General features: G+C 32.1%; 1 long non-coding RNA gene across 1 annotated transcript in view; it reads right to left on the reverse strand.

The window, feature by feature from the left end:
- The window catches only part of LOC117033492 (uncharacterized), a 172,814-nt gene that overhangs the window by 88,159 nt on the left and 57,361 nt on the right, over positions 1–27,294 (reverse strand). Inside the window, exon 2 of the long non-coding RNA XR_004424893.1 lies at positions 18,039–18,077. This is a non-coding gene — a long non-coding RNA (uncharacterized LOC117033492). The remainder of the gene's footprint in view (positions 1–18,038; positions 18,078–27,294) is intronic.

Consider the following 27,294-nt stretch of genomic DNA (forward strand, 5'->3'; position numbering starts at 1 on the left):
GAGCAGGCAGAAGATCGGGTTTGCTCTAAGAGTAGCTACTTTTAATGCTGTAAACATTCACTTTTTATTTCATTCAAGTTTTATGGTTGTTTTTGGTAGATGGGCATGTCCAAATTTAGTATTCTGTTATTCTCAGCAGTGCTAGTCATTGATGTAAATATAATCTTAACTATTTATTTTCTTTCTTCTTTTCTTCCCATTCCACGTTCCACTTACGTAATTTAATTCTCATTTCACTATAGTATATCCAATGGCTTCTTAAGAAAATAAATGCATCTAATTTTAAATACTTCACATATTAACATATTTGTTACCAATCATACTAAGTGCTCTTTTCGTGGTTTTAGAATTTAAGGATGCAATTCATATTTCCTCAGAACTAGAAGGCTATCTATGGTTGAAGATAAAAACTCCCTTACCAGCAAAACTATATTCTTCTACAGAAGAACATGTATGTGTGTGTGTGTGTGTGTGTGTGCGTGTGTGTACATCTGTATGCATATTGTCTGAGAGTGTGTCTCATTTTATTCACTCTACTTTATCTGGGATCTATTTGGATTTATCTCTGTACTCATTCAGTGGCCTTAATATTGAATACATTGTCTGTACTGGTGAAGATACTTTTCCTGCTAAATGCTATTCCTTCTTTGGAAGGCCCTTTTAATCTGAAGATCACTGTGCTTATTTCACCCAGGAGAATATTTGTCTCATTATTCCTTTATTATATCTTTCTCCAAAGTAATATTGAAACTCCATTGGTTGAATAGTTACCACATATAGCCCAAAATTTTCTCTTAAATTTTCTTAACTTTGTCCAAAATTCTCCCTTAATTTTTATATATCAATTTTTAATTTTTTGCAATTACATCTGGAAGAATTACTTGGCTCTGTATTCAAGGTCATTAATGAAAAATTAGTTTAATTAATATTTAAACGGTTTTGTTATTTATTGTGCATTTTAATTTCAAATTCTAAAACTAAATTTAATTTTATGTATCTGTAGAATTCATAGTCTAGCTTATTAGAGTTCTTTGTACTATTTACCACTCTGGAAAAAATAAAACTTATCAGAGTCCCCATTTACTTCTTATAATCATTAAATATGTGTTTACAGTACCTATAAATGGCCACTTTTCATTAAAATAGTGTTCTCATATATGCATTTAGAGCTACTGTTTCTTTCCACCAGCCCAGCGAATACACACACACACACACACACACACACACACACACACACAAACACCCCTTTTGGCCTGTCATTCAGTAAGTCTGCAAACTTTCTGCTCAGTAATGAAGCTTACTTTTTTCCTCATACTGATATTTATTTGTAATTTTCTTATTTGAAAGTTATTTTGCATACTCAATCTATCCTCTTGATATGTTTCTTGGTGTTACTTTACTTTTAATGTATTAATTTATTTAGTCATCATTTTCAGGATTTTTATATCTTCTGTATTCAACGTTGGATATTTGTAATTTTCTAGAAAATTATATTTCACAGAAATTTTCCAACTTATAGGTGTGAGTTGGAACAGCATAAAGAAACGTGTTTTGTTTTCTCGTATAGTATAGGCCTCTTAGAGATAAATTCTCTCCATCTTTGTTTTTGTTAATGAGTTTTCTTACACCTTTATTTTTTAGAGGACTGGTTATTTTCAGTATTTAATATCAGTATTTTAATTGTAGTTGACAGTAATTTTTGAAATGTATAAAGACATCATTTCATTGCTTTTTTCGTTCCTTTCCATTATTATACTTGAGGACTCTTATTGTTGCTTTTAAAGGTCATATTCTTGTCCTCACTTCTTTCATATTTTCTTTGTCCTCCTTCACCACCGAGCAATGTTCCTTTGATTCCTAGGTGTGTGTGTGTGTGTGTGTGTGTGTGTGTGTGTGTGTGTCTACTGTATTTATTTCTCAATATATACTAAAACACCTCCTAAACCCTATTTTTTTCCCATTATCATTTGTGAGGCTTTGTTTCATTGCATTTCATCCTTACTATAGGGCTTTGGATTTGAGATTCCTACTGAAAACCTTGGATATATACAAGGTCACCTCCATCTTGTGGTGATCTAAACTATGAGTTTTATTCCACCAGTCCAGCGAATGAATGTATTATAATGGTTACTCAGTATTTGTGTTGAGAAAATGTCCAATGGGGGAAAAATTGCTGTTAATTTGTTTTTTATTTCTAGAGGCCTTTCTCCTTTCTCAGATTTTGGCCTAGAAATTTATTTAAAATCTAAGAAAATTAAATAGCCCTAGCTAACAATAACTTAACTCATAAATAATTATTTCCCAGGTCCCTGCGTTGAAATATCAAAATTCTGTGGTAGATGGAGACAGGGAAAAAAAAAAAGTTCAGGAAGCCGGCATACTCATACTAAAATATGTACTTTCAACAACCAGAGCATCATCACCTAATTATGTTCCTTGGGAAAACTGAAAGATACATCATTTACCAAAGGTTTAAATAAAATTTTGCCAAGAGAGACCAGTATCACTGGAGCCTAGTGCTTTTTCTTTGTAGACCAGGACGACCATAGGAGAAGTTAACGTAAATCTTGGCTCATTGAAGAGAGCGAGGACCCTGCAACTTGGAATCGATAGTGAGATTTAGCCCAGAAGCTAAGGATCACAATTGCCATACTGGGTGTTCAATTTAGAATGACAGTGATAAGGTCAGGCTATGTATGGACCCAGCATGGCTTTCTTTATCAAAGTGACCTAGCTTCTGCCACTGCTGAACATCCAAACTGCCAACAACAGAGACCAATCTTAGCTCCACAACATGGAACCATTTTCTCCAGGGCATAAACTCTCCACTTGGTGGTTAATTTACTACATTGGGATTATTCTAGTCTGTTTACAGCCAATAGTTCATTTTCACAGGAATATAAACTTATGGTTATTGATTTTATTCTCTGCCCTCAGAGATTCAGTAAGTATCTGACATCACCAAATGAATCCAATCAGAAGATGGATATAAAGAATTAGACTCTAATGGCATGGTGAGATTTTTCATATTAATGATATCTGAGACTGTGTTTTTAGATAATGATATATTAAATAAATTTCCCAAACTTAAGAACTAATTACTAAACAAGATATTTATTTTTACTTTTTTTAAATTAAAGTTTATTGGGGTGACCAGTGTTAGTAAAGTTACGTAGGTTTCAGGTGTACAATTCTGTAGTACATCATGTATACATCACATTGTATGTTCAGCACCCAGAGTCAGTTCCTTCCAGCACCGTATATTTGATCCCTTTTACCCTCATCTATTTCTAAGAACAAAATGGAAATACAGAATTCTCCTCTAGTTAGTAATTTAAAAGAAAGGCCTTTATATAATAGTTTGGAATGAGAATCCAAATGATCCCATGTTGTTAAAAGGATTTGAGATGGTATACTTTGATATGCATGATGTGATGCACAAAAATTTGTTGATTCTATGAGTTTTACTATGTTTAAAATGTATTAATATTTAATAAAGCTGTTTTTGTATTATTTATTCACATACCTGTAAATTACTTGTAAATGACTTGAAATATGAACATAAAATTGAATACAATTACAAGGATCCATGGTGCCAAGACAGTGAACAATGATGATTATTTTTGTTTTTCCTGTAATCCAAGGGTTAACTATCTCATCTCCTTAATTTGTCAAAAATCCTATAACGAATCATCATCCTTGCACTTCCATTTTAAAACTGAGTTAACTTGTTTAAGATTGTACAGAATAGGAAAATATTAAAAGTGAAATTCATACCCATATTTCTTAATTCTAAATTATGCATTTTTTTCTTTAATTCAATGTAAACTTACTTCAAAGGAGGAAAAAAATACGCCTAACCAGAGTCAGTTCTCTTCCCATCACTGTATATCTGAACACACAATGTGATATATAGGTGTTTTATTACAGAACTGTACACCTGAAACCTATATAACTTTACTAACAATTGTCACTCCAATAAACTTTAATTAAGAAAGAATTCACCTAAGTCCTCTGACAATTCCCAGAACCTCTTTCTAAAAAATTGAGAAGAGAAGATTTTAATATTCCGTGGAATAATTAATTTTGAAATTTGCATTTTCTTTATTACTTTCACATTTTTTTATTTTTATTTACTGAACACTTTCCATGATTTGTGAAAACATGTAGTATTCAGACAAGCAAAAGAAGAAGCCCATGTTAGTTTGTCCTCAAAAATTCTTCCTAGTTAGGAAACTATGGCTTAATTTCTTGGAAAAATTATAAAAGTGTATAGGGCAATTCCCAAGAATAGTATAAATTAAACAATATAGAATGTTAGACAACAAGGAGATTAAAGTGGCTTAAACATCATGCAGTGAAACATCTAAATATGAACTTCCCATTATGTAGGAAAAATATATGGCATTATTAGATTTTGATGAACAAATGACATAAGATAGCCAGTTGATTAAACTATACTGTAAATGTAGTAAACCAAGAGAATAAACTAATGTATGTATATTGTTTTAATTTGGAGTGAGTGTGTGTGTGTGTGTGTGTGCTTGTATGTGTGTGTTACATTACTTTAATGTAGGTTTTGTGCAACTATAACTGAATAAACTAACCACTAATTTGGAAAGAGATCACTGGTTGGTGTGATGGTTAATTTTATGCAACTATTTAACTGGACTAAGGGATACCCAGACAGCTGGTAAAACATTATTTCTGGGTTGTCTGTAAATATTTCTGAAGAAGAATTAGCATTTGAATGAGCAGGCTGAGTAAAGAAAATAATCCTCATCAACATGGGTTTGCATTATTGCTCTACGGAGGTCCTACCTAGAAAAAATGTGGAGGAAAGGTGAATTTGCTTGCTGTTGAGCTGGGACATTCACCTTCTCTTGCTCTCAAACTTTGGCACACCTGTTCTCAGGCCTTTGACTAGGATTTGGACTTACATCTTTGGCTTCCCTCATTCTCAGGCCTTCAGTTTTGGACCAGAACTACACCATCGGCTTTACTGGACCTCCCTCCAGTTTGCAGGTAGTAAATCATGGAACTCTAAGATTGAATAGTCACACATGTCTATTTTCATAATCAGCACACAGTGGAAAGTTTGTGAACTTAACTGTCTGAACATATATGTATTATATATCTATATGATACATACATGTATTCTATGTCTATATCTATATCTATTCATGTTGATTCTTTTTATCTGGAGAACCCATTTCATACAGTTAACATTCTTTTCCTCAAAGAAATCTCAGACTAGAGGTTAGTCACTTAATATCAATATGCATTGTACACATTGACTATATAACCATCTAATAAATACCTATTTTAAAATGAATACCTTGTTATTCCAAGAACAACAGATTTTATAAAATGCTCATTGTCATTTTTAGTATATTCGTTAGTAATTATTATCATCATGATTTAGTATGCTGGAGTTTATTGAAATACAAATAAAAGGTGGGAAGTGTGTTTTTTAGGTGGGTCAGTAAGTGTTTTTGGTAGATTGATGGGTATATTTAGATAAATTTTGAAAATACTGATTGATGAAATCTAACCTGAACTACTGTTTGTTTTACTACATGAAAATGCTATGTAAATTTTAAAAGGCTGTAATGCAAAATTTTTCATTGCGCAAGAAAATATTTGTAAAACTCCATGTTTATTTTTGTAAAAAAATAAATAGTTTATAAATTGCATATACAGATACATGTCAGAGTTAGAACTGTCCTGATTCTACATAGTGTTCCTAGATCTTACTGCTCAAAGTCAAGAAATGACTTGCATTCATCTCTAAATTCATCTCTAGGTATTTTGAGCATTAATAGCATGTTAATAATTAGGCGAATATATCAACTAATCTAAAAATTACCCCCAAATTCATTGATTTACTAAAGGAATATCTAGTGATAATGATGCTACTGACGAGGATAGCTAGCATTCATCAGTTACTATATACTTAGCACTTTGCTACATGCATAGTTCATGCTGTATAAGTTTCACAGCACTATAGAAATACTGATGAGGGGAAGATTTCATTATAAAGTAGGGTAGTCAGGGGAGGAACCATAGAAGAGGTAAGATCTAGGCAAATAATTGAGAAGATGGAGCAATCCTAGTGAATTCTCAAGATATTCTAGGCAGAGAGAATAAGGTTGAAACACAGGTCCTGAGGTAGATGGGTGCCGGCTTGTATAGTGTATCTGAGGAAGAAAAGAGGAAGCTCACCGTAAGAGAACAGAAATCCATACACAGGAGGAGAATGATGGCCAAGAGTTCAGAAAGACATAGGGGCAACTTGGAAGGCACATTAGTAGGGGTGATGAAACACCCAGTTGCCTAGGCCAATTTCTTTTTTATGTTTAATGTTCTGTTATAATTAACGTAACTCCTTCTTTTACTCTCTGATCTGGATAGCATAACAAATTATATTGTCACCTTACTTACAGTCATTGTAGATATCTTGGCTTTTACACTGAATGTAAAGTGTAGCTAGACAGAGATGAGGGAGTGATGTAATCTATGTTCTAAAAGATTCACTTTGGCAGCTGTGCTTTTGGGGTGTAAGGTGCTTGGGTATTAGTAGGGAGAACTCGTTGAAAGCCAGTTTATAAATTCAGGTGAGAGGTGATGGTGGCTCAAACTACAGTGGTAGGAGTAGAGATGGAAGATGTGCTTGTGGTTTAATATATTTTAGAGTAGAGCTGGCATGATTTTATGATGGTCTAAGGTATAGTATTTTTTAAATACATAAAGGATTCTAGAATTGATTTTTCTTTTTGCTTGAAAAACTTAAAGGAAGAATGTTCCTAAACTGAAATAGTGAAGGCGCAGTAGATAAGGACTTTTGTGAGATGATCCTGAGTATACTTGGACATGTTAAATTTTAAGATATCTAAGACATAATCAAATGGTGATAAATTTTTTAAGTATGAGAATTTAAGAATGGAAATTTACAAAGAAATATGGATTAGAGATATAAATGTGAGAGTTATCTGTACACACACAGGTGCTATCTAAGCCATGAGGATAGATGAGACCATCAAAAGCTAGACTTAGGGCCTCTTCAATTTTAAAAAGTCAAAGAGAGAGTGAGCCAACAGAGACCAAGGGCCAACTCCAGTGAAGTCAGAGAAAAATCCAAGAGTATTCAGTCCTGAAAGTCAAGTGAAAAAAAGTGTATCAAGTAGAATGGAGTCAATTGCTTCTGATAAATTAAATAAAACCAGGATGTAAATAGACAATTAAATTTAGGAAAGTGTATCTCATTTTGCCGTTGATGAAATCAGATTACCAGAGTGATGGGAGATCAGAGCTGATTGGAAAGGAACTAAGGGAGAATGAAGGAAGAGACATTGGAGACCTCAAGTTCATCACAAAGAAAAACAGAGTAATTAAAAAAAAATCTTAACAGTAAATCTATCAGAAACATGTTGCAGAGAGGATGGTGTAAACCACTTTTACTTTCTTGGTCCTTTTCTCATTTACACAATTTGGCTAGTTAGTAACTAACATAAAGGAAGACAGTAACTTCTCTAAACCTAAATGTACAGTAGTATATGTACTATTATTACCGCACCACAGCATGTTGATCAAGTTAGTAGTGTTCAATAGAGTGAGGTAGTGGTTCAGTAGAGTTTATTATAGGGAAGTCCTCCATTAAAACATGTAACACACAGTAAGTTCTCTAGGCAGTCATTATCATTTTTGTTTTAATTGTTACCACTACGACTACTATTCTCTTCAATAGCTATTCAGTTTTCACATAACACAATAGTGATAAGTAGAGTGGTGACCCTTCTTTCTACATACATTTTATACTTTTCTCATTCTTCCTCCTGTCACCATTCTGGCAACATCTCTTTCTCTGAGACCAAAAACAAACATCCAAAGCAAGAAACTTTTCTGGCTTAATATTTGAAAGGCACTAGGCATTCTTATATTCTTCTTCAAAGTACAATCTTAAGATAAAGCATTATTTTCATTAATTATATTTCTTATTTATTTTTATATTTATATTAAATTTATGGTGTGAAATGGGTTAGTAAAATTATACAGGTTTCCAGTGTACATTTCTATAATGCATCATCTATATATTGCATTCTCTTATTGCTTATATTACACCTTCCTGCCAGAGTGAGGCTGAAGCAGAAAGATAAATGTGAAAAAGGTTGATTCGTTGGCTATGTCTTTAATGTTCCACACTTTCCTGGCTCAAGATCTTTCCACGTGCTGCACTCTCCTGCTTACAATGTCTACTTTCTTCTTTTCTTCGCTAATTTTTAGTGCTTTATAGCAGGTTCCACACCGAATGCCTTCCAAACTAGAATGCAAAGTGTTCCTAGCCATATAAATATTTCAGTGTACTGAACATATAGATATACAACCTGTATTTTTTTAAAAAACAAAATGGTAATGGTAAGTGTGGGGAAGGGAAACATTCAAGTATTTTGTACGAAGTGTTTATCTTCTAGTTAACCTTTTTTTTTGTTTTTTTTCCCAGTCAAATCATGACAATTACATGAGAAAAATACTACGAGACATTTTTCAAAATATCTGACCAGCATCCCTAAAAACTGTCAAGGTCATCAAAACAGGGATATTCCTGAAAACCATCGCAGTCTGCAACTAAATGTAATGTGCCTACAGTGACATGGCAACTAACTGGAAGAAATCCTGGAGCAGAAAACGGACATTAGAAAAAAACTAAGAAAAAGAATAAAGTATGGACTTTATTTATTTATTTATTTATTTTTTTACCACTATTGGTTCATTAATTATGACAAATGCAACCATGCTAAATAGAAGATATAAATCACAGGGAAAACCAGGTGTGGGGTATATGTAAACTCTCTATACTATGCTGAACAACTTTTCTGTAAATTTATATATATTCTAAAATTGTTTAAAGTTTATTTCAAACAATGTTAAAAATAGGGAATATTAAAGGAACACATTAGCCAACCTGAAAGCGCACCAGATGAATAAAGCTGAATCAATTTGAGCAATGAATAAATATGCAGCATTGGATTATAAAATAAAAAATGATAATCATGAGTCCATACTAATATGCATAAATGATTAAATAAAGAAAGAAATTGGTTTAGAAGAGGCAAATCGTCCTTACAGAAGAACTATATTAATACATGTATATATAACCCTCTTTCAGGAGGTCAAACTTAATTGCCTTCTAGGCCCTGCTTGAGGGTGGGCTACACATAGTGATTTGCTCCCAAAGAACAGATTATAGAAGGGGAATTAGTAAATTTTACAGTGGATGGATCTGGCTACACTACCTTCAACCAGTGATGAACACTGACCTCCCCAGTGATTTCATATTAATACCCTATATCACCTTATATGATGTATTGAGAAGGGTAACTGTGTGGTGTTCTTTCCAAAACCTATATTCTAACCTAATCATGGAAAAAGAAAACAAAACACAGTTACACAACAAAAATTAGGAAATCCCAGTTGGGTACATTCTACAGAATTGACCAGTGCTTTTAAAGACTGCCAGAATCATAGGAAACTAGGAATGACTAAAAAAACTGTCCACAGACTGGGGAGGTATGACAACTAACTATATATGGTATCCTAATTTTAATCTGAAATGGAAAAACAACATTATGAAAAAATAGTAAAATTCAAATAAGCTTAGAGTTGTTGATGTTCATATACTTATTGCAGTTAATTTTAACAACCGTTTCTTGCCATTGTAAGATATTAACAATAGAGAAAAACTGGCTATGGGGTATATCACAACTCTCTGTACTATCTTTGCAACATTTCTACAATTCTTAAAGTTACCAAAATAAAAATAAAGTTTATTTATAAGAAAGTTATTCATCATTGCTTTATAAATAGTATAATACCTGTGGTAGGTAGGATGATGAGGGCTTAACATCCTTTTTCATCCCCCCACCAAAATATGAGGTCTGTTTCTCAAATTCCTCATAATTGGGCTACATTCGTGTCTGCTTTGTAAAATAGAAGGATGATGTAAATAATATTGTGCCAGATCAGGGTCCAGCCTTTAAGGAAACTAGAAACATCTGTGGCTCCATTTTGAACTCAGATGTCATGTTGTAAAGAAGCCCAAGAAAATAAATAAAAGAGAATCGAGGTCCCCAACCTACAGTGCTGAGCTTCCTTATGCTAACCATCACCACCATGCCAACCATGTGGATGCAGAACTTCTAGCTTTAGTCAAGTATCTCAGCTAATACCATATAAAAGTAGAGACAAGCTATTTCCAATGAGCCTGGATTAAATCAGGAAATCATGAGCAGGTAAGTGATTGCTGTTGTTTAAAGCCACTAAGTTTGGAAGTGGTTTATTCAACATTATGCAGTTAAAACAAAATTAGGTTCTAGAAAGGATGTACTGCTGAAACAAAGACTTAAAACTTGTGGAATTCGCTTTGAAACTGAGTGGCAGGGAAAGCTCTCAAGAACATTACTGGTGAAGAAGGACAGCATATCGCTACTGAATGTAAGAGTAAAGTAAAATAGCATTTGCCAGTCCTGTTACTTGAGATGTTCCGGCAAATAAAAATGCTACCCAATTTAACTCATGGCTACAACCTAGGAGGTTTCCAGGAGGAATGCTGCAGGTACTAACTGGCTTTTTTGAGTGTGTTATGATAAACTGAAAAACTGTGAGAAGAGCTAAGGTTCACTCCTCAGGCTTCAGGTGGAATTTAAAAGTAAAATAAAAAAGCAGCACTGTGTATAAACATAAAACTTTCTCATTCCAAGCCTTTAAACAACAATAAATTATCAAAGTAATACAGGGCTTTAGGACAAAGATTAAATCCAGTGTGACTTTAAATCCAGCAAAGTAGACTCGGATGCAAAAACATCAGTGGTGGATCTAGTAAGACCTTTGCTAAGTAAGACCTCAGAAAGACTTAAGGACACAGTCACAGACCCATGTAGCTAGACAATGAGCTTCTGTGTATCCTAAGAGTATTGTCTAACAGCAGCCTCACATGTGACCTCAGGTATAGAAGGGACTCCCTTGGACAGAAGTGTGAGTTTGTCTCACATTTTGTCTCATGGAGTTGAATATACATTGCATAAATGGAAATCACAAAGTTTCCAAAAGATTAATCCACTTGGAATGAAAGGGACAAAGACAATTTAAAATATACAGTGGCCTCTAAGCCCTTAACCTTCCATGAGTATAACTCAGACTGAGAAAGTGAGGTAGCTGCAAATTTGGATCATTTCTAATGGGAAAGGGCAGAGCCAAGAGCTTAGAGAGGAAGACCAAGAGCCACAGAAAACCATTTCCAGGGAGGAGAACTGAGTACTAATCAAGCAATGGGCAATCCATACCCAGAGATTTCAGAATTGCCATGAACTGATGACTTCTACATGCCTGCCATTTTCCTCCTTTTTGACTGAGATTATCCAAAGCCCTCTTGCTACCACTGTCATTTTGTTTGGATATATGGAGGGCACGACACTTTAATTTTACTTCATTTTTTTTTAGATCAATAGGAACCACACCTAAAAAACAACCTCCTAACTTGCCTCTATTGACATGTGAAAATATTCTGGATTTGAGTATGATGAACAATGAGATAAATCTTTATGTCTTATAGTGAGGAAGAATATTCTGTATGTAAGAGTTATATGAGTATAAATAATTATGGCTAGTGGGTATAATTTGCAGATTAATGAGAATTACAAATTATTTGTCCCTTCACTCACAGAAATGTCTGGTCTATTTCTCTATCCCCTTGAATCTGAAACTGCATAACTGCATCTGTGATTCTTCAATAGAATACAGTGAAAATGACTCTGTAACAATTTCAGCCCTGACTTTTAAGAATACTATCAAGTTCTGTGTCTTCTCTCTTGAAATCTCGTCTGCCATGCTGTGGGAAAAAGTCCACATAATCATATGAAAAAGAATTTAGGCCCCTGTTGACATTGCCAGCTGAACTTCCAGCCAACCACTAGCTATGTTGCAGTTAGCCCCAGTAAAGTTGCTCCACATAGAATAGAGGCGAGCTGTTCCCACTGAGCACTGCTCAAATAAAACAATTTTAAAAAAATCAGCAGCAAACAAGCTTGTCTTAAAATTTAATATTTAGAGTAGTATGTATGCAGCACTAAATAATCAAAATGCTGTCATCTCTTCTCTTTTTATGACAATGACAACAAACAATGAAGGTTAGAATAAATTAGAATGAAAAATATATCTGTAGTAGCATTTTTAAAATAAATAACACAAGTGAGTGACTGAAATAATTTGGGTATTTGCTATATGTTGCAGATATATATTCCTTCTTTTATAAATTGAAATTTTCTAAAACCAAGTTACTTGTATTCATTTGATATTCATTTCAGTGTGACAATCTTCTAAACTTACTCTATCCTATAATTTCATGATATTTGTACAGGATATCTATATTTGTGCTTAAAAATAAAAATAAAAAAATTGAGTATTTCCCACCTGGTTATCATTAAATTGTTGTGAAAAAAATTGCCTTGAAATAAAGACTTGCGTAATGAATTTTAATTTATTTCATGGTTATTAATACTTGAACTTGATGGCATTTTCTGACAATTTACACACTTGTGTTTACCTGCTGTTAATTTAATCTAATTAATTTAATAAGTTCTTTATTTTTACATAGAGCATGCCATCTAGTGACAAAGAATTAAATATAACAAGTATACTCTTTTAAGTCATTTTTGAAGAAGAAACTTGTGTGATAATATGTATTTGCTTGATATAGTAAAGAAAACAAATTACACCTTTATTTTTTCTTTAAAAATTATTTTCAAATTTGGAAACCATTTAAAATAGCATCAACCTTTAAGATACTCCACGTTATACATAGTCAATATATCCATGCCCATTAAAAATCCAATTCCAATGTTAGGAAATGAGCTGATGCTTAGTATACTCTGTCAAATAATCATTTTTGTACTCTGATTTGGATTAAAGTCTTTTCATTTCTAATTGATACTATTTGTTTTATATACTAGAGCTCATTAATGTGTTTATTTCACAATTAACAAAAATATTTAACATCTCATCTCTACTGAGTTCTCTGTAAACACTGAAAAAAGCAGATTTTTTCTCAGATACTGTATCCTTAATATTAATACATACAAAACATATTATATTCCAAATATAAAACAGTATTTCTATATATCTCCTATATGTCTATCTTGGCCATTATATAGAGATGCAGGAATTGAGATTTAGAAACAGTATGTGAATGTCTCGGATAATAAATGGCAGAAATAGTACTTGAAAAGAGGTCTTCTCATGTAAAAATCAATATTAAAACTCCGTTATGCTAATAAAATGTTAAATACAAAATATACTCTAATATTTGACAGATTTGGTGGTAAAGGTTTTTTTTTTCTTTTTCTTTTTCTTATAATATTAAGCTTCTCATTAAATTTTCTAAGCAAATGCTTGACTATCTTTCAGATATGAGATTCGAAATATGGACATCCCCATAGCTATTTCCCCTAACTTACACCTTGGTGAGAAATTTATAAGATTAAGCAATTTAGAACAGAATTTGTAAACATTTTTCTTTCAACTACTTTGAGATTCTAATCAAATATGTGTAAACTTTTTACCAAAATAATCACTCATCACCATTTCACAGTGACTTCTTCCTTTCTGACTACAAGCCCTTGAAAGTGATCATTAGGGATATTGTGTTAGGGAACCTTGACCTTTGAAACTAGCAAGCTTCTAGAATGTTTTCCTCTTTTTCAGCATATTTGACAAGATTTTGTTTTAAATGTCATTGTGTCCCCTAAAAAACTATGTAGCAGCTGTTAATTCTGCTCTGCCTATGTATAATCTATGTACCAGAGGAAATACCTTGAAATATACACACACGAGCGTATGTGTGTGTGTGTGTGGTATGTGTGTATATATATATATATATATATATATATATATATATATATATATATATAAAACCTCTTTCATATTCTTAAATATTCTAAATAATTCATTAATTATATTCATGATTGGATATTTGTTTTATTTTGTTTTGTTTTTTGTAGAATGGAAAAAGCAGAAAATTCCTTAGCTTTTGAATATAAAGCTTTACAAAAAATATTTTCTATATTCCTTATTTTTTGTATTTACTTATTAATAATTGGGCCTTAGCACCTGATCATAGAATTTAACTTACGGGAATTCCCAATCAGATAATAAAAGGAAAGCAGAAAACAGTGGCTGATCCTGGCCCCAGCGGTTTGTATGGGATCAAGTCACAGATATAAAGCAAGAATCTAGGCAGATGTCTTAATCTGACTTGTACAGATTTCAAACCTGAGAAGATATTTTGTGGCAACTTCTGAAAAGAATCTTCCTCATTTTTTAGATTTCAAAAGTAAAACTATATTATCTCCTTTAGTAAGACTGCCAGGTTTAGCAAAGAAAATACAGGACTGGTTAAATTTGAATTTTAGATAAACTGAATAATTGTGCACAGGACCTACTTACACTAAAAAAAAAAAAAAAAAAAAAAAGCTGTTTATTAGAAATTCTAATTTAACTGGGTGTTCTGTATTTCACCTGGGAATCTTTCCCTTTAGTTAATTAGAATAGTGAAGATCTGGGAACTCTCAGCAGACAGCTTGTAATTATAATGGGAAATCAGTCTTCAGATGAAATGGTCAATAATAGAAGGGAGAAATGGGAGCAAACAAGGTAATTATGACATTTTAACTACTGAAACAAAACAGCACCCAAGTCTATTTTACCTCATATTTACCTTATATTTTTAGCTAATATATTTCATTAGTGTTTTAGCTAGGACAACTTGAGTATTAACTTACTATAACCAAGGATATATACTTTAATACACACTAAAGACATATCACAGAATATTAGTGATCTCATAAAGTTGTTGCTGTTCTCCTAAGCATGTTTCAGCCATTTAAAGTTTACATACCTCACAGATGGAAAGAGAAGTGACTTGAGATCTACTAGACATGTTAACCAACAAAGAGTTGAGGCTGTAAAGTAAACTGAAAATCTAGGGGGAGTCTGAAAGGATTGGAAACCAAGAGATGCAGGTTCCGGCAGCCACTGAAACTGTGCTCTGCAGATCCACAAAAGGTAATTCTTTCATGCAAAATGAAGGATCCTGGATAAATTAACAGGGATTGGGTAGGTACAATATGCAAACGAGGGAGGGGAAAGTACAAGGAAGCAAGTGAAGTCCATATGTGTCCACACAGCAGTTGTTATTCGAGGCTATTTATGACTCCAGAATGTTTATGACTTTAAGATGTTTATGGCTTCTCCTTGAGCTGAGTTTAGCAACACATTTAGCAACTTAATAGCAGCTCTGAGTACGGGAGGCACAAAATGCATATAGCCCCCACTTCATTCATCCCTCTATTTTAAGTGACTCTTAGCAATGTTTATTCCATGTTATTTATCTATTTTCTCCATTATCTCATGTTGTCATATGATGTAATGCCTTTGCTTTGTTTGATTCCTAAGACCTGAAAGTTCACCAAAGGGGTAATAAAGATGATTCTATAATACAGAGAGAACATCACAAATCAGTACTAAGGCCAGCAATGCTCAATCATAATATCTTGATGGAATTGTGTATTATTTGTTCCATCACTGCACATGAATGATGTGGTATTTTGGTTGTTGTCATTGTTCTTTCCCTCAAATGACCTCTTGGGTGTATCTCTGTTTATGCTAGGTCTATTATTCAACTGCTATCTTCATTATCAACTCATTATCTCACTGATGGAGTGATGTTTCCATGGTGATACAGGAATGAGCCTGTATAAAGACACTGACCTACTTGGGTTTTGGTTAGAATCAGGAAAACACAGTCACCAATACTCCCTAGAAAAGGTAGTTAACCACCCTTTTATATGTGTGAGATGTGTTGTAGTGAAAGAATTTTAGAGGTAATAGAGAGGAATGCTTAGTAGTAAGTAGCTTGAGTAAGCAAAATCAGAATATTTTATTCAAATAACCATCTTTCTTTTAACATATTTTGAAAGCAGTCAGCATAGAAAAAGAGTAGCAAATGAATGTAGCAAATTGCCTTCTTAAAATACAGTCTTATTTTTTTCTTCTATTTACCTTATCCCTCCATCAGCCCACTTAATTTATTATATGCCCTCTATAGAAATTTCTATTAGTTAGCTTTTATCATGAATACGGCTCTAAAACTAGATCGAAACATGATGATCTCCTCTATTCTATATACACACATATTTTCTAGTTGAAACTTTTCTTGACCTCCAAATCAAATTTTACTTTGAATTTAATATTACTCAATATTACTTATTCCTAGGTGATTTCAATAGTAGGTATGTTTTACTCATTATCATCTCCTTTGTGATAGTGAATTTATTTTCACTATCAATTGTGAAAAAATAACATATACCTAAAGACTTTACCCAAGAGTTGAAAAGCATTTTTATACATTTGTGATAAATTTTATTATTATTTTTTCTATAAGAATATATATTATCAGCATTAAGGTACATTTAATACTCACAAAATCTGAGATTCAATAGTTAGGTAAACATACTTGAGATGGACAAGCACAGAGTTATTGCCAATGTAAAGAAAATAGTAAAATCCAATTCAGTTTTCAGAAGCAATACAAATGAACATATACATGGATAAATAAATAATGCAATCGATCCACATGATGGATATTTTAAAATCTGCCTACAAAATAAAGCCACTAATATTACATATGTACCTGAGATTATTGTGTGTGTGTATATGATGCATGTACCACACACACTGTACACTGCACACACACGTACACACATATATACAAACACGCCATGTATAATATATATACATATATATATGAACCCCCAGCATATATAAATACATACATATATATACATATATATACACACACACACATATATATGTGTGTATATATATGATATACACACATACCATACACACAGATACAGATATGCATATATGAATACAAATATATAAACATTTAAACTTGATGCATAGTATTATACTGACAATAATTAACTGATCATAACCACATATTTTATGAGGAAAATGTTGGAAGCAGTCATTTAAAAAAAAAAAAAAAAAAACTGGTTGAAAAATAAGAAAAAACCAGGAAGGATAGCCACTGCAAAGACAAAAATGATGCATTTGAGATTTGTTTAAAAAAACAGTCTTGTTCACAAAAGAATATTGGAAAATACATATTGTTTTGTGAAGGTCCTGCAGTGACATCCTTTTTTTTCAGATATGTTAAATAGACTCTAACACATAATCTTGTATTATGAAAAAAGTTGATATCTGCTACGAATATATCCCTTGCTGCTCTTCATATAAAAGTTCTGAATATTTCAGGAAGAGAGAAACTTATACAAGGATGAATAACAACTAAAAATAAATTGGATAGACAGATAGACAGATAGACAGATAGATAGATAGATAAATGATAGATATATCATATAGGTAAGTAAATGATAAATAAACCATAAATATTTGTCAAAGCATATACTACCTCAATCGTGTTGCCACAAAGAAATGATGACAGAATATCATTATGAATTAAAAATAAGTAAGGGATTATCTTTATAAAAAGAAAGTAGTGAGACACAGGAAAAGTTTAGGGAAGCAAAACAAGTAACAGATTGAAACAGAATAATTTTAGAAAATATATTGGAAAGTTAAATAAACCCGTCACAGAAATGAAAGCCAAATCAGAAGCATAAGAAAATGTATAATTACTGCTGAAAAATTATCAAATGCTTAAAGAAAAGAGCTAAGAAAAGCATATAAAATTAAGTTGAAATGAACAAAATATTAAACATGATTAGAAAAAAATAAACTGGCAAAGGGACATCAATGTGCACAATATTTGTATCTTTGAGCAGACAGAGAACTGTAATAAACCAAAAATGTAACCGGATATAAAAAAAAAACCTAGCAAACTTGAGTTAAAAAGTTGAAAATGCACAATGTTTTTCAAGAAAAATAACGGGGCAACTTCTTCGAAAAATAAATATTCATACCTCTTTCATTCCAGCGATTATTTGTCTGAGAATTGTATCCTGGAAATAAAATAACAGTATATAAATTACAAGCATAGTTTTGAAATATTTTTCCCAAAGGCTATAAACCAGAATCAAAATGACTACCAATCAACAACAAAAAAATAACAATAATTTTTGTGTTTTAAATGTTTAAAAATAATAAGTTTGCTCTACATCAGGTAACATTTAAAGATTTCCACCAGGTATTGCTGAAAGAGAGAAGCTTAATATGAAATAGCACGTAACATCTCATTTTTATAGAATTAATAAGAAACTGAGAAATGAACATGCTGCATATGTGTAGGTAGTTTTTCCCTTTTCTCCTATATTTTGTAATTTTCTAGAATAAACAACTACTTTTGATAAAGATAAAAAGTTATTTTTGGAAACGTAACGACTTCCAATGCATTGAGCATGCGTGCACATTCATAGACACACACAGAGCAATAGACCACCCAATTTTCTGTGTTATTAGTTATACATTTAGCAAGGTATTTTTTTCTTACAAATTCTCTTTACAAAATAGAAATTATAACATTGAGGTTTATATTCATTAACAAAGTGAAATTAAAATTTAATCTGAATACTCTGTGAATACACAAGTAAAACAATCAAAAGAAGAGAATATAAAATTGAAAAATGCATTTAATATTAGTAATACCAGACTAAGCTTGTTTTGCTTTATTTCTTTTCCTTTAGAATATCAAAAGATTACTAAATACAAGCTGCGATCTTCAAAGAAACATTCAGAGTTAATGGGATTTTGTGGTAAACCTTTTGGGATGAACAAGGCCCTTTAATGAAGGTAATTTCTTAAAATGGAAATTATTTGACTTCACCTTTCCATTATTCTTTCTCTAGTTACTTTTTAACTAATCTAAGGAACCATAATATAAACAAGGGACATTTTTAAAACATGGGTTATTAAGTTGGCCCATAGCAACAAATATATAATTTCCATGTTTGCTTCTAAGACAAGGAAGGGAGGGTCTTGATTTTGAAAGTCCAACCTTGTATCTTCATTTTGCTGATGGCTGTGCTAATGCAGGGAAATTTTACTAAAGAGACACTATGTATCCTTTGACCTAACCAACACATTTCATTCATACAACTGACAGACCTATTTTGGTGAAAAAAAAAGAAAAAAAAATTATGGGCAGAATCAAGTATTTGCTCTTCATTGAAATTTGACATCTTATCCTTTATTTCTCTTTCTCTCATTGTATGACAACCATGTAGGTAACATGATATAACAAGAATGAGGAAAAAAAATCCAAAAACACATTAATGAAGAAGAGTAGAATGCTAAAAGAGTATGGTTATCTGAATTTTTGAGTTGCAAAATCTCAGGTCTCAATGCTTCATAGAGATAGTTTATTTCATAAGACAAATATCTCCTTCTGTTTAAGTCACCGTATGAGAGTTCTGATATTTGTAGTAGACTACATTTCCAAATGATGAATTTGTAATTAATATAATCTCTGCATAAAATATGACACATGTGTATCTGTATGTATGTACATGTTTATATACATCTATACCTCATTAGAGTTTACCACTAAAGAATTGCTTTAGAAATATATATATATACATACATATATATATGTGTATATATATATATATATATATATATATGGAAAATGAAAATCACATATGTGAATCAAGAGATACCAGATATAAGCATAGCCTTTACTATAAATATCAATTAAATCACCATTTCATTATCTTATTACCATTTTATTTATCAGAAGTACACATGAAGTAGTATCAGTTGGTTCTGTGTGCATGAAGTAACACAAATTTTGTTTTAACAATAATATACAGTAATAATTATTACAATGTTGCTAGCATATTTATAGTTTCTTATACCCCTAACAATATGTTAAATGCTTTGCATACATTATTCTACATAATCTGGCCCATAAATAAGAGATATGTATATTACTTTCATTTTCAAAATATTTTTTATTAAATTGATTGGGGTGACAATGGTTAGAATTATATAGGTTTCAAGCACATTTCTATAATATATCATCTATATATCGTATTGTGTATTCACCACCCAGCGTCAGTTCTCCATCCATCACCTGTATTTGACTCCCTTTTCCCTCTCCTACTACCCAATATGTTGAGCCTCAAACAGCTGATATAACTTGACCAAGTAACTGGCAGTCACATTATTATAAGCAATTTTAATTGATTCCAATTTTATTTGATTCAACTTCAGAATCCTGTACTCTCTTCCTAAAATGAGGGGCTTCCATCATCAAGCTTATGAGTTTTCCTGAACAAGGATTAGGAATTACGGTATATCTTTTCTCCAAATCACTCCGTCCACATTCACATTTACATTACACTCTATCTAGGAGTTGGTAAAAGGACTTTCTTTAATAACCATAACTTTTCAGTAACTATAACATAGATCATAAAAGAAAGTTGAAATAATCTAATCTAGAGGACTAAGAAGGAAAAGGAAGAAGCCAATACAGATTAAAATTTTGAAGACAGATGAATAGATGCTGAAGACTGCATGAAAAATGTAGAAAGGTAAAAGTAATTTATACACTGACAATACATTTTAATTTCTCCATAAGTATTCTAAATACTCTTATGGAGAATCTAAAGGAATATATTAAATAAACAGAGCCCAAGGACAAGCAGAAAAATATAATAAACTGAGGCAGAAACAGTTCTGGGAGTATGTAGAAAAGCATAATTATCTATATTAGGCTATTGATATGTCAATCATTTCATAGGACATTTAGGTCACTGCAGCAGGGCGAGGGGTAGGCAAGAAAGAAAGAAATATCAGCTTATGTATGGATGTTTGTTCACCAAAGCTTGTTATTTTTAAATGCCCCACCCCTTTGGAAAGAGATATGGATGAGAATGCCAGCTATGGGTACAGTTACATGCCGAGCATGTTTTAGTTGAAAATACACAAAAGAGAGAAAAATTTACACTAAATACTACCACTACTTGCAATATTTAATTTTGCATTCACCCGCTAAGATATTCTAGACAAGGTCTTAGCACTGGAAATAAGGCCATAAGGGAGTTAAACTGGACGGTTCACATCTACTTCGGGTAAACGGCAACCAATGAGGGAAGGGATAATAGAGAAATTTTAATCCCTCATGGAAGGCAGAGCTGATCAGTTGACTATGTTGGGTTTTGGGAAGATATGTTAAGATCCAAATGGTATTAAATAGCAAGCCAAATAACAGCACAATGAGAACCAAGGCCAGAGAATAATGCTCAATAATGGTCTTTGAAATTTCATTCAAGCCAGAAGATTTCCTTCTGGGAAAGGGTAGTCTGGTGAGCATAGTCTTCCTACAGACCAGTAGATTTGGGATAGATAAATGAATGACCGGTGACACCTCCTTCCTGTTTTTCTTTTTTAATATCTATGTTACAGTCTTCTTTTTCTTCTTTGGAAATGCCTGATGCTATAAATACTAAATTTGTTTTAATCATGTAGTTGGTATAGAGAGTATATACAAATATCTAACTAATAAGAATTCTTCAACAAACACAGAGAAAAAATGGGTCTATTTGGATCTATTTGGATCAGCATACATTCCTTTTCAGGTACTATGGTTCACTAAATAATCAATATATGCCTTGTAGTAAACCTAATGTTTTTGCTTCTCTCTCTCTCTCTCTTTTTTTTTTTTTTATTATCTTATTTTTTCCAAGCTACCATATATCCAAACAGTACAAGTATTTCTGGAAAATAGCTACCCATTCATTCCACATGAAAAATAAAAAAAATTCACTCTGATTACATTCACCACTAAATTAAAACCCCATATGTTCCCCATTATCAGTATAGAATTGCAATCATTTTTAGCTTTTAGACTTATGTGTTTTTCGGGGTGGGGGTGTCTTTGAAGAAGTATGTGCAGTGTTGTTGTTGCTTTTTATGTTTCCTCTGTATAGAATAAGCCAAATTTGAAAATTAGTTATCATAGACCTTTCATTAACTATGGTACATTACCTATAACATACCACTCTGAGCAGTTTTCCACAAGGAGCTATTAAGAGTTATCAATCTAATTTTTATACCATTGGTGAAACACACTTAATATGTTGTACAATCTAACTGACTTTTATCCAGAACATTAATTTCAAAAATAAGAGGCATGCAATACATACTAAAGAAATGAACACATACTTATAGATGCAGCACTGCTTGAAAGTGATAAAAATATTAAATCTTAGATGTTTTCTTTACTGAAAGACTAAAAAATTAGGTTATATTGGGTTTGTGAAAATATGAATCAAGAAGGTGAGGGAAGGTAAGAAAATCACAAAGTTCAGATTTTATTGTAAATATGTTAGTCTTAACTATTACCAGTGATTTGTGATTTTTTTATAGAATATTTTCTTTCCAAATGCAAAGTATGTGTGTGTGCGTGCACGTGTATACATACACGTGCACGCACACACACATGCAGCGGTGTTTTATATATATTTAAAACTAAATACAAAGTATTTTATATATGTATATATAAACCACTAAATAGCAGAATTTTTAAATTAAAACAGTGACTTTTGATTTATACTGATTTATTGCTTTTGAAAATCACATTTAAATACTTCGCTACAATAACCTGTGAGGACTTCCTAATTTTACATGCAAACTAAAGAAAGAATTTGCCAGCGATGTATAACTGAAGAATGATAAGGCTTGGATTCGAAGGGAAGGGAGAAAAGGAAAGGGGAATAATACCTGTAAACTGCTACTATAACAAGAACTCTTCTAAACACATTACATATGTCATCTAATCTAATTTCAAAAATTACGCATATTTTTAAAATTTTACTATAGAGAATACTAAAGTCCAAAAAGAGAATAATTATTTCTAATATGTGGCCAAGCTGTAATAGGTACAGGTCTATTTAAAATCCATCTTATTTACACCACATCACAATAACTTTAAATGTTTTGAAAATACATGTGTATATGTAACTTCTAAATCTCCATATAAAAACATTACTTCAGAAACTGATTGCTAAGAAGCAAGAATAAAGGAGATTCAAAAAGTACCTTTTGGACCAGAGATATTGTCTCTCTCTTTCTGTCCCCATGATAATCATGGGGCTTAACAATAAGCAATGATGGTTACAAATGATCTATGGTAGCAGTTGTTATTTGGGTCACTGCTACCTACAGCAACAATGATACAGTAGGCTAGAGGTAGGCCAAAATTTCTGCACTAAAATAAAAGTCTCCATATGTATCATATGTACCTGCTTAATTGAAAAACTACATCTAATTTATCCTAAACAATTACCTTATTCTTTTGCATAAGAGTAAGTGAATAGGTTTATTATTAATCAATAGATCTACTATAACCCAGGCAGAGTGATAAATGTTTTTATCTGCATAACTTTTTAAATCTTCATAAGAATCTGATGAGGTTGGTATTAACACTTCCATTTTATCAAGAGGTTTATGTAATTTCCCCAAGATCACAGGAACCCATGCAGTGTTCTTAAATACTAGAAGGCAAAGTTTAGAGTAGATATATAATAATGGGAAATATATCATATTATAAGATCATTTTTATGTAAACATCTGTGGCATTTTACTGGCAAAGAACCCTCCTGATTATTTCAGAGATGTACACACATATTAAATAGAATACAATACATTACTGAACATTTCTAGTTTTCAAAACATTCCATTTTCTTTCAAATATTCTGTTAATTTCATGGCTTAGAAGGAATGAAAGATTTGTATTAATGTTTTTGAATTGGCTATGTACCTAAATAGTTTTAGTATGCCAAAATCTTCCCTATTACTTCTCTGCTAAGCCCTTTGGAACACCTCCACATTCTCTAGGAAGCCATTCTACTGTGACAGTTCCGCAATCCAAAATAATGAAGATTATGAAAATCCATGGAGACTTCTCAGTTTATCTTCTACATTGTATCGTCCTATTTGTTTAAAATTCTGTGTTTTATTTATGTAAGAAAATGAATTTATCACACCACTATGTTCAACATGATTTTTTAACTGTTCAATATGATTCTCTTTGAAGATCTGAAAGAACATAAATAACCATCTTTCTCCAGTATAAAAAGGAAAATCCACAATTCATTCCCTTGTTAAACATTATTCTCATTGGGGCTTGCACTGAGCTTGGGACAAAAATTTCTATCTTTAACTACCAGTACCCATTACTCGTGATGTAGTAAAAGATTTGCTGGAAAAAAAAAAATGAGATTATTTTCATGGGGAAAAATAGACAGCATTTTATGCCAAAGACTATGGACTGCATACAATGTCAATTGCATCAACTCATAATAAAGCAAGCACTATGCTAGACACCAATGTGTAAAAAGAAAAAAAGAAAAAAGCGTAAAATTGGCCCTTTCCTCAAAAAACTTAAAAATAGTAATTTAAATTTCTTAATAATGATTAAATATGTAAACATCATTCAATCAAATCTTGATTATACATTTCAAAGAGGGATAATTACAGCACGGAGTCTGTCCTGTTAAATCTTATGTGTAAACATCTCTGGGAAATCTTCTTGGTTCTTTCCAGGTTATGTTGGTACCTTCCTGTATTTTCCTTCTATTTCTCATTCCAGCTGCTAGAATATTATGTACTGCTTGGTTTCATAAATCATTGGTCACTTTTTGCCAGACCCTAGAATGCATATACCTTGAGAACAGAATTCTATTTTTTCTTTATTCTTACTCATGTAAAGTGCCCAGCACATAGAGATCATATGTAGTGCTTCTTTTTGCTATAAGTGCATTGCTGCATCATTATATAGAGGGCAGTGCCTGACACATAGCAGTACTTAAATTAAACATTGTTGACTGAGAAAGATTGTAAAGCATGTGCAAGAATCTGTAGTGCTATCAGTTACCACATTGTATCGGCAGCAGCATCATCTCTATTGCTTCTGTGCTGATACAAGTATCATCATTTCTCACCTGTATTCTGGCAATAACCTCATAACTGACTTCACTATTTCCAACATTACTTCCATTCAAAAGCCAGATTGATATTTTTAAACTATAAATTTCGAAATTCAAAATCCTCCACTATCTTTAAATTACTCTGGCTTCAATCTTAATTACTGAACTAATTTTCTATCACTTTTATTCTCATTACATCTTTACCTCCACAACAATTTTTTCAGTCTTAAGACTCTTTCTTTAGTGCACTCTCATTCAGGAACACTCTTCTCCAAGATACCAATAAAAATGGTTAAACTCACTTAACATGTATTAAGTGACAGGAACTATTCTAAATGTTTTACATGCATTAACTCAGTTAATCTTCACAGCAATCTCATGGGAACATACTATTATAAACCTACTTTGTAAATGGGGAAATGAGACATAATTAACTTGGCTTGTCCAAGTTCACACACTAATTATCAGTATTTATCTGAGTAGGCTAATGGTGTGTCAAATAACTCCAAAATGTCAGTGGCTGAAAGTAACAAAACAGTTTATTGTTTTATGTGGTTCTACTCAGGTAGATGAGAAGGTTCTGTGCATTGAGAAACTTGTGCTTCTTCCATTTTATGATCCCAGCTGCCTATAAGCAATCAGAACTTCTCTGTTCAGATAAAAGATATGATTATGAAAGATTAATTTTCCAGAAATTTGTAAGGGCTAGGACTGGAGATAATGTACATCATTACTGCTTACATTCTATTGGTCAAAATTTAGTCATATGACCTCTCTACCTATACAATGGATGCTGGGAAATAAAGTCTAGCTACATTGCCATATCATAGATCACTGTACTTACTTTCCATTCTCTTTTCAGTTATCTCCTCCTCAGAAATGCCTTTCATGAAGACTGCGCTTAATATACCAACAGTCTAAACCCTACCATTTACTATCTTACCCTGGTTTATTTTATTCATAGCACTCATCACTAAACAGAAATTAGAATAATTGTATTTGTTTAGTATTAATTATCTCCCCCTCCATATGTTTGTGTGCACAAATGCACATGTATGTATGTTTGTGTGAGAAAGAAAAAGAACTGGAACAAAGCAATAATTGTATAACCACTTATTGAATTAATGAATAAATGGGGTCAAGGATCATAAAGCAATAACCATCCCATATCCTCTGAGCCAAGGGAAAGCCAATTTCACAATTAAGAATTATTTCTCCCCAAGCTCCTTCTTTCTCTTGATGTTTCACCTAAAACTGACTGATTATAATAGAGAACACACCTGTGTTGGATAAAGTGAACCTAGATCCATTTATAATGAAATAGTATTGAAAATTATTATTCAAGGAAATTATTTTTAAAATATTTAGTTTTTATGTCTTTATATATCTGTATTTCATGGAGACAGTTAAAATGAATACATTGAATACAAAGACAACCTTTTTTTTTAGTGGAGCTGAACAATCTGGAGAGCCTACTTCCAGAATTTAGGCAAATATAAATTCTGTCTTTTGCAAATTCTTTATTTTTTAATTAGCCTGCGGTGATCTACATGATTTCTATTGCTATTTCTCAAATATAGTAGAGAACAATATTGAGGTGACTGTATATTTATAAAACAGAGCAAGTTCTTCTCGGAGAACCACTGACAGATTATAAAGTATGTAGGTCAAGGTTTTGATGGCTCTATCACACAGAGTGCTAAGCAGGGAGGATAACATATAAAAACTAAATAGTTTAAGAAAATGGAAAATTAAAAACTATCAAGTTTGAGGGTGAGATTTTCATTCACAATACGTAATCTTTCACAATATACTCTCGTTGGAAACTTCCTAAATCTAGGTAGTTCTGTATCCTAGTGAGTTGTGAATCAGATAGCTAAGAAATACAATAGTGGGGAAATTCATTAAATGTTAGATGACTCCTCTTTCCCTAAAGTCTGATACAAACACTGCTAGTCTGAGTGATGAAGAATTTGGGAAAATTTCTTATCTTCCTGTCCTTGACTATTGTCCTTTCTAAAATTGCTCTTCCACTATTCATCCTTCAGGAATCCCTACTAGATCTTGTTGAAATTTTTCATTCTATATGCTATCTTCTAACTTCTCTTTCATGTTTCCTGTACCTTTATAATATGTGTCATAGCCTAGGTAATTTTCAATAACCTTTTAATATATCATTTTTCATTTTAATTACTTCTCTAGATTTTGTATTTGCTAGTTTATAGCATGCTTAGTACTTTTTCACTAAATAACGGATACTATTTCATTCATACTGAATGTTTTAAATATT

The sequence above is a fragment of the Rhinolophus ferrumequinum genome, chromosome 2, assembly GCF_004115265.2.
Source record: "Rhinolophus ferrumequinum isolate MPI-CBG mRhiFer1 chromosome 2, mRhiFer1_v1.p, whole genome shotgun sequence".
Classification (NCBI taxonomy): Eukaryota; Metazoa; Chordata; class Mammalia; order Chiroptera; family Rhinolophidae; genus Rhinolophus; species Rhinolophus ferrumequinum.